Source organism: Oryx dammah, unplaced genomic scaffold (genome assembly GCF_014754425.2).
Source record: "Oryx dammah isolate SB20612 unplaced genomic scaffold, SCBI_Odam_1.1 HiC_scaffold_2, whole genome shotgun sequence".
NCBI classification, from domain to species: Eukaryota; Metazoa; Chordata; class Mammalia; order Artiodactyla; family Bovidae; genus Oryx; species Oryx dammah.
Genome location: NW_024070186.1, coordinates 6843191 through 6849299, shown reverse-complemented (window position 1 = coordinate 6849299; position 6109 = coordinate 6843191). Strand labels below are relative to the sequence as shown.

Below are 6109 nucleotides of genomic sequence, written 5' to 3'. Positions count from 1 at the left end.
AAATCACTGCAGATGGTGACTGCAGCCATTAAATTAAAAGACATTTACACCTTGGAAGAAAAGTTATGACCAACTTAGACAGCATACTAAAAAGCACAGACATTACTTTGCCAACAAAGTTTGTCTAGTCAAGGCTATTGTTTTTCCAGTAGTCATGTATGGATGTGAGAGTTGGACTATAAAGAAAGCTGAGCACTGAAGAATTGATGCTTTTGAACTGGGGTGTTGGAGAAGACTCTTGAGAGTCCCTTGGACTGCAAGGAGATCCAACCAGTCCATCCTAAAGGAGATCAGTCTTGGGTGTTCATTGGAAGGACTGATGTAGCTAAAACTCCATTACTTTGGCCACCTGATGCAAAGAACTGACTCATTGGAAAAGACCTTGATGGTGGGAAAGATTGAAGGCAGGAGGAGAAGGGGACGACAGAGGATGAGATGGTTGGATGGTTGGTTGGTGATGGACAGGGAGGCCTGGCGTGCTGCAGTCCATGGGGTCACAAAGAGTCAGACATGACTGAGCGAATGAACTGAACTGAACTGAACTGAATGTTAATAAAAAAAATGTGACTGTTGTTCATCTGATATTATTAAGAAAAGAGTAACTTTCGGTCCCATGAGGCCATACTAAGACTAATTTAACCTGTATTATTTCATGCTTAATGAAACACCCTTAATGGTTCTGTGCTTGAACCATTTTTCTTGATTAGTGCTGTCTAAGGGTAAAGCTGCGACCTCAGGCTCCACCATTGTTCAGCTGACCCAGAGTTCAGATGTCTGGGTTCCTTACTCTTCACCATTATTTGTCCTGTTTCTTTGTCTTGGAAAGCGTATAACTCTTCCTTGACTCCACCTATGGAAATCTTGTCAGTTGAATCTGTTCCCTCTTCTGAAAGCCAATCTTAGAACTCCCAGTCAGAATTCACTACCCTTCCTATGGGAATATTTTGACCATACACACTTATGACACTGCATTATAGTCAGCAATTTGCCCATCTTTCTGCTGAACTGTAATTTATGCCAGGGCGGTTAAACTGTTAGTCACGCAGTCGTGTCTGACTCTTTACAACCCCATGGACTGTAGCCCGCCAGGCTCCTGTGTCCTTGGGATTTTCCAGGCAAGGATACTGGAGTGGGTAACCTTTCCCTTCTCCAGGGAACTTCCCAACCCAAGGATCGAACTCAGGTCTCCTGCATTGCAAGCAGATTCTTTACCATCTGAACCACTGAGGAAGAGACTGTGGCAAACAGAAGGCACCCATCTTAGCTATTAATCAAATTAAATTGATGTGACATCCATCACAGGGGGTTCTATTAGTTACAGAAGGCTCTGTTGGGGACCTCCCAGCACTTTGAATAACTGACTGTCAGCACAGCAAGGCTACATGCATCTAAATCAAATTCCAGAGTTAGTGCTGAGATTCCCCAATTTTGTCTTGGTCAGAGATCTGCTGTCATGGAGGAGGCAGGAGAGGCTTCGGGAGTGAGAGAGCCGTGATAAGGGGATGGAGCTGTGCCAACGGAAGGGAATCAGTCCAGAATCACAGGATTCATGACTTTGGCCATTGTGGTGGTCTGCCCACATCCCCTTGGCCTGGAGTGCCTGCTGCCATTTCCGCGAGCCTCCCCTTGGGCCACGGGAGACTTTTCTTGGCAGATGCAGGATTCCAGAGCTCTTGGGAGCTTGCATGCCCTGGCACTCTTACTCTTAGCAAAGGCTGATTGGGATGAAATCATGAAAGCCCTGGTACCTAATCAACCAGTACCCACTAAGCGCCCTTACCTAAGATGCCACCTTCACTCCAGAACCCCCTCCAGAATCAGGCAGGGAACTGGCTGTGGCCTGAAATCTCACCGTCACGTGACTTCTTCCCTTCCCCCAACTGGCTTTCCCCACTCCCAGGCTTCCTCCAAGAAATCTTGCTTCAATAACTTGCATGTGTAACGGTGTCTCAGCATCTGCTTCTGGAGCATCTTCTTCGAGACAGAATTCCAACCGATGGTTTTATAAGGGAAGCTTCTCGCTGGAAAGGTGAAAGGCAAGTGGGACCCTGCCTCTGGCCTGCAGCGTCCTGAGATGCTGTATATGGGGCCCTCCACCCGCCTCCACTGCACCCGCCTTCTGAGGGGACTTTCCGCCATCCTCTCATGGGGATTGCGGGTGCAAACTGGAGGCAGCCACCCAAATCCCACCTAGGCTGTGGAGGGTGCTTTAAGCAGGCGGCGCCATAGGAGGTTTCCAGAAGTTTCAAAAACTGACATAGTCCTCCATAAATAGTTCCATATCTAACTCAACTGAAATAGATTTAATCAAAGGTAAAAATGTTTTTTCCTCTCATCACACTTCAAGGTTTTTTTATGTCTCAATTCAAGCCAAGATGAAAATTGGAAGCACTACAGCCTTTTTTTTTTTTTTTTCTTTTTAGGAAATTATTCTTGGGAAATGGTTCTCTCGAAAAAGCTGGTTCTTGTGAGGGTTTTTTTTTTTTTTCTGCCCAGTTTTCAGACATCCCTTTAGAACTTTTGATAAAAGTTCAGACTCTAGATGTATATTCTTTTCAAACCGGACAACATAAGAGTCTTGCTTTCGGTGAAGTGAGAAGAAAGAAAGAAAGAGAGAAGACAGATGACTTGCTGAAGAGTAACTCATGTTATTTTTTATTTTAGGCCAAAGGATCAATAACATCGACCATCTTCCATTACAAATTAGCTGTGTTCTTTGAGGAAATCTCAAAAGGCAGATTGCAGAATCCACTCCATAGAACCCGATTGTGTAAAAACATTTGTTCACTGGATGAGAGGGAGCTGAGGTGACAGAAAACATATTTTGTCAAGACTAGTGATTTGCCCTACTCCCCTCATTTGCATGCCTGCTAAGTTGCTTCAGTCATGTCCAGCTCTTTGCAACCCCATGGACTGTAGCCTGCCAGGCTCCTCTGTCCATGGGATTCTCCAGGTAAGAATACTGGAGTGGGGTTCCTTGCCCTCCTCCAGGGGATCTTCCCCACCCAAGGACTGAACCCATGTCTTCAGTGGCTCTTGCATGGCAGGCATATTCTTTACCTCTGAGCTACCAGGGAAGCCCCATTCCCCAATTTATCCTCAGAAATTTCCAGAAATGCTTAGATTATCCACTTATTAAAACATGCAGAATAAAGTCTGTCCCCTGTAACAGAAATATCATGGATGCTGATTCTAGAATTTTCATTCTCACCTGTCAGCTCTTTAATCATGCTTTTATGATGCCTCACCTTCTCTTGTAAATTCCATCAGATCTGCAATATCATCTGACTAGTGATATTTCCCCAAATGAAAAAAAACAAACAAACAAAAAACAGGTTAATATCACCAAAATGAAAAATATTGTCTTAAAATGTAAATTACTTCATGTGTTCATACTCTTTTTTACTCATTTTCTTCTTTCATCATTTTGAAAGACTGAATGAATCCGATCTCTGCTGTGTATGGTCCTGCAAGAACTAACACTTGCCAGAGTATTAACCTGTGATTAAATTTGTGTGGAGTATTACTTGATACTCAAAGGAATCTACACATGTGCATCTATGCCTAATGAAAATGCATGGACGGAGCATGAGGAGAGCTGTGCTGAGCCTCAGCCCACCTCTTTCTAGCTCTGAGGCTTTGAGAAAACCACTCAACCTCTCTGGCTTCTGCTTCATCAACTTTAAGATGCAACTAATTCTGCCTTTTGGCTCTGAGCATCAAGTTAATCACATTTCTGAAGAGCTTTGTAAGCTGAGAAGTGTTAGTGTTAGCTTCTCAGTTGTGTCTGACTCTTTTGTGACCCCATGGACTACAGCCCTCCAGGCTCCTCTGTCCATGGGATTCTCCAGGCAAGAATACTGGACTGGGTTGGAATCTTCCCGACCCAGGGATGGAACCCAGGTCTCCCGATTGCAGGTGAATTCTTTACTATCTGAGCCACCAGGGAAGCCCTATGAGCTGAGAAAGAACATTCAAATATTCGTTTACTAATAAGAGCTGAGACTGGAAATATGCATTAAAATAATAAGAATTAGAGTTCACTTGTGGCAAACATACCATCCATTTATAATCTTTCATAGATCTACCTGAGAATTAATTTTCCGAGGGGGTATGATATATCAGGTGTCCCTCCAGAAACCTGTGCTGAACCAGACGGGTGTGATCAAGTTCTGCAGTGAAGCACAGACACTAGTTGATAAAACATGAAGATTCATGTAACTGATCAATTTAGACCATGCTAAATGACATACAAAGTGAGAGGGAATGAAATGGTACCATTCGGGCTAAACCTGGACCCTGATGAGGGGTGGATGAAAGACCTGAAGAAAAAGACTCCAGACAGAGGGAACAGCTCATGCAGACCCTCAGGGTGGATACGGTCAGGTCTTGAAGGCTGCATTTTCCCTTGTTCATTTTTCTCCATCTTTGAGTTTACCTGTTTTAATAGGGCGATTTTATATCCACATTCCTGGGAGATCTATCTGATTCTACCCACCTGGAGGAAGACCATCAGCTTGAAGAGGTCTGGACCTTATGTGGCTTCATCGTTGTCTCAAGTCCTGAGCCCCTGGGGCCCAGGGTCTTTTCTCGGGGGGGTCCACATACTCTTCTGGTGGAAGAGGAACACTTTGTTTCATGAGAAAGAAGAGGATGAAGGATGGAGGCAGATGCTTGTTCCCAGTGGGGAAGCGATCAGGGAACGATTACGCCTTGGCTCGGAATCAAGGGGAAAAGTAGGAGAAAGGGGAAGATCTCAGACCTTCCCCCCCAAAGCAGAATAACTCCTCACACTTTCCTGCCTTCAATGAGTTCAAGATCCCTGAACAGCGACAGCTGAACCCAGGGTCAAGAAGAGGGGATGCACGGGAGCCTGGAACCCAAAACTCAGGAAAAGTTAACGCATCATTTTTCCATCAAATCAAGTCACTCCCTGGCATTTCTGATGTGAAGCAGCTGCAGTACCCTGGGCTCTGCCCAGGTTCCAGGGTAGGGGACTGTGTGAGTATATCAGTGTCTCCATGGTGACAGACAGTCTTTGCATCCCACCTGGTGTTGCCTCTGGACCAGCATCAGGGAATCTCAGTGGGGAAAGTGCCTGTGGGAATCTTATCCCTTAGGATTTGCCAGGGTCCACATGGCAGAAAAGCCTGGTGGGCTACAGTCCATAGGGTCACAAAGAGTCTGACTTGACTGCAGTGACTTAGCACGCACTCGGGTCACAAGTTGGGGGTAACTGACAAGAACCGCGGACTGGCCTCCCTAGGTGTGATGACTACCAGAAACTGGTGGGGTAGGAAGGACACACTAATACATTCCAGGAAGAAGCCCACTGCCTCCATTGCCAGAGGCTGAGAGATCGCCCCTTACACCTTGGCTTCAAGGACAGAGTTCTGACTGTTTCTCACAGAAGCGCGAAACCCTGTGGACCGATGCTGGCCGGTTCCAACACTGAAACTCAAGCCCAACTTCCACGCTGTGGAAGAAATTGGTTTTACCCGTGTCTATCCATTTTTATGCTTTTTGATCAAGGAAAACAAAGGCTATAGGAAGAAATCAATACGGCCATAAGAGGGGCTGAGCTGAAAACACAGTGTCCCTCTGCCACACTTGCATACATGTATGTCTGATAAAGACTGAGGGCATCAGAGGATGAGATGGCTGCACGGCATCACCAGCAGACTTGAACTTGGGCAAGCTCCGGGAGATGGTGAGGGACAGGGAGGCCTGGCATGCTGCAGTCCATGGGGTCTCAAAGAAGCGGACACGCCTGGGCCACTGAACAGCAGCAACGTATTTGATGCTTGTGTGTGTCTATACGGGTTCGTTCCGATTTTCCCAGGAGAGATTTTTGTTACTCTTCACTTGGAAAGGAAAGAGGGAAGAGGAGGGGAGAACAGGAGTGAAGGAGAGCTTGGGAGAAAAGATAACCGGGTTGTTTATTTATAGTTTATCTCCGCAAAGGGACCTTTGCAAAGGCTTTGATAAGAGGGGCCAGAGTTTCTTAAAGATTAACCGGCCTCCTTTGAAAGGGCACTGGCTTTCTTTCACGCCAGTGTCTGGAGGATGCAGGACTGGGTGGCCCTCAGAACCTGACCGGTCTGTAGAT

The 6109-nt window shown here is 46.0% G+C and overlaps 1 long non-coding RNA gene across 1 annotated transcript; it reads right to left on the bottom strand.

Moving 5' to 3' along the window:
- Window positions 1–2632: 2632 nt before the first annotated feature.
- Window positions 2633–5704, bottom strand: LOC120880560. The gene is made up of 3 exons (XR_005725058.1): window positions 4499–5704; window positions 3249–3272; window positions 2633–2802 (listed from the first exon to the last, which is right to left on the bottom strand). It is a non-coding gene; the product is annotated as an uncharacterized LOC120880560 (long non-coding RNA).
- Window positions 5705–6109: the final 405 nt, after the last annotated feature.